The following is a 2,972-nucleotide window of genomic DNA, read 5'->3' as shown; positions in this document are numbered from 1 at the left end:
GATTTGTTGTGAAGTCTATCCTGTAAAATGTCCATGTTTTATTAACATCTCATTATTGATATACTAATAGTGTCATATTGCCTTAGTGCAAAACCTTTTTAAAACAACAAATCAAATGTGAATAACCAAATAATATAATCAGACTTTAAGACATGAGTACAACACAATATTTATAGCAAATTCTCATTTATTTCCAACTTCTTTGGAAATATACATGTATTCTAGCTTCATTTATGGTCACCCAATCTAATAACTAGAATGTTATATCCATATGGCTAAAATTATCCACACAAAGTAATGTATACAGATAGTGACCAAAAATAATTATGCTTTGTATTTGTACACAACGGACAGTGTTCTTACACTTTATATCTCTTCACATATAATGGAATAAAACTGTCAGTCATAAGTGCAATTTTCATGCACTTACTGTTTCCTTTTTTGTAGTCATTTGCCAAACCAGAAAAATAAATTAAATTGCCTTGCTTTTCTCTTCCAGCTTATAGACTGTATTTCAACAGTTCTTGGAGTCTTAGAACTTTATTGTTTTAAGGTAACAAAGTAGTTAGCTGAAGCATAGGATCAATCAAAATTTTGTTTCCAAAGCTCAGCAACTAAAGTATCCTTAAGGTAACAAAATAAAAGGTGACTAAAGAAAGCTAATTATAAATTAACTCCTCAGTGTGTCAAAAAGACGTAGGAGTTGGACATGAGACTAGGACAGGACCTCAAATATTATGCTTTGCTGGGCCTGACACAAAACTGGGCAGTTACTCACTTTCTATGTCTAAGGGGTTCATATAGTTCTAATCCATTATTGCAAATATCTTAGGAGATTTAATAAATGAATGCTGTAAAAATTTTACAAAGTAATGCAAATGTAGTGCATCTTGCTTCCGGAAACTCTGCAAGGGATCACATTGGCATTACACATACTGTAACAGAAATAATACTGAAAAGATTAGCATGGCCTTTGCTCACAAATAACAGTAATTAATGAAGTGATCTATATATTTTTTAACTTTTGATTTATTTATTGTTTTTTTATTACAGTTGTCCCACTTTTTCCCCCATTGCTCCCCCCCCACCCAGCCCACCCCTTCTCCCACAGTCAATCTCCACCTCATTGTACATGTCCATAGGGTTATTTATACTAGTTCCTTTACTAAACCCTTCCCCTTCTTACCCCTCTTCTCTTTTTCCCTGCTGCCCCCCTGGTAACTGTTAGTCTGCTCCTTGTTTACATGCCTCTGGTTCAGTTTTGCTCATTTGTTTATGTTGTTCATTAGTGTCCTGTATTAGGTGATATCATATGATATTTGTCTTTCATTGCCTGGCTTATTTCACTAGGCATAATTCTCTCTAGTTATATCCATGTTATTGAAAATAGTAGGAGTTCCTTTTTTCTTTCTGCTTCATAGTACTCCATTGTACAAATGTAACACAGTTTTTTGATCCACTCATGTACAGATGGGCACTTAGGTTGTTTCCAGCACTTGGCTATTGTAAACAGTGCTGCTATGAACGTAGGGGTGCATAGGTTCTTTTGAACTGGTGTTTCAGGATTCTTTGGGTATAATCCTAGCAATGGAATCGCTGGTACAAAAGGCAGTTTCATTTTTAGTTTTTTGAGGAAATTCCATACTGTTTTCCATAGTGGCTGCACCAGTCTGCATTCCCACCAACAGTGATCTAAGGTTCCCTTCACTGAGTACCAAGGACCACAGGATACAGGGATGGTAGGAACTAGAATAGGCCACAATGGAACTATTGAGTGCTAATAGAAATGTTTTATACCATGATTGCAGTAATGGTAATACAACAGTATACATTTGTCAAAACTTCATCAAATTGCAGTCTTAAAATTGGTGGATTTCATTGTTTGTAAATTACATCTCAGTACAGCTGACAAAAAATGTTTTCAAGTATTTAAAAAACATTTGCAAGAATTCTGATTCTTTCTGCCTTACTATGAACAATTTGGGTAATAAAATTTCATGAAAATTTTATTTAAAAAAAAAAGTTTCTCCTCTATTCCTTTTTTGCTTGAGGAATTCAGGCATGGAAGAATCAACAGGTCTTATAAAAATTCATCAATTGCTTGCAACCAAATATAAACTCACCATATTTATTCACCTTAAATAATACCATATATACAATTCAATTAGATATTCAAATAAATATTTCAATGTAATATCTTATAGTTGCCCATCACTAAACTAAGGCAAATACTGAGGAAACATGGGAAGTAGAATGGTCAATAAACAATAATATTCTGCTTCTCAAAAGGCAAACAAAATAATTTGAGAACAATAAAGATTATTATATTCAACTTTTCATCCAAAAATAATATCTATTTTTTTCCAACCATTCATTAAATCAAACTTTAAAAACATATACGCTTATACATGGGTATGTGTTTGTCTCCAGTATATGCACTCAAAATTTTAGTGAAATCAGTTAACATGGAAAGGAGTTACTTTTCATCTTTTCTGCCTCAGATAAATCTTTTTTTGGCGTGTCAATCTGATGAGGTGGGAAAAATAAAGTTTGAACAGAAAACAAAATTGAAGCTAAAAACAATAGATAAGATTGATTAACCCCATGTTATCAAGTAAGTGTCAATAACAAGGAGCTACTGGATATCTGCACTGTTTTCCTCTAAACTTTTAGCCTTACATCCGTAAAACCTCAAGATAACTATCCATCATGGAGTCAAAGTGGCTAACAACTGTGTGGTCCTTTGATAAGAGACAGTGTCAAAATTTGTCTCCTTCTCTTCCACAGATCACCCTTAACGGGGCAAGGCCAGGCCACAACAGCTGCAAATAGCCCAAAGACATTCTTTAGTGTAAAAGAAATTTTCAGAAAATATGTATAGCAGGAATTGAAGCAACCTTTGTAAACGTATCTAAACAATGATTATTTACTTAGGTGTTCTATGTCAATTGTATTTGTTCTCTTCTTTCTAA

At 33.5% G+C, this 2,972-nt stretch overlaps 1 non-coding gene across 1 annotated transcript; it reads left to right on the top strand.

Moving 5' to 3' along the window:
* The first annotated feature begins 911 nt into the window (after positions 1 to 911).
* LOC150008679 (U6 spliceosomal RNA) lies at positions 912 to 1,016 on the top strand. Its single transcript, XR_016511511.1, has one exon. It is a non-coding gene; the product is annotated as a U6 spliceosomal RNA (small nuclear RNA).
* The last annotated feature ends 1,956 nt before the right edge of the window (positions 1,017 to 2,972 follow it).

Source organism: Furipterus horrens, unplaced genomic scaffold, assembly GCF_987537825.1.
Source record: "Furipterus horrens unplaced genomic scaffold, mFurHor1.1.pri manual_scaffold_5, whole genome shotgun sequence".
Classification (NCBI taxonomy): Eukaryota; Metazoa; Chordata; class Mammalia; order Chiroptera; family Furipteridae; genus Furipterus; species Furipterus horrens.
This window is presented reverse-complemented; position numbering and strand designations above follow the sequence as displayed.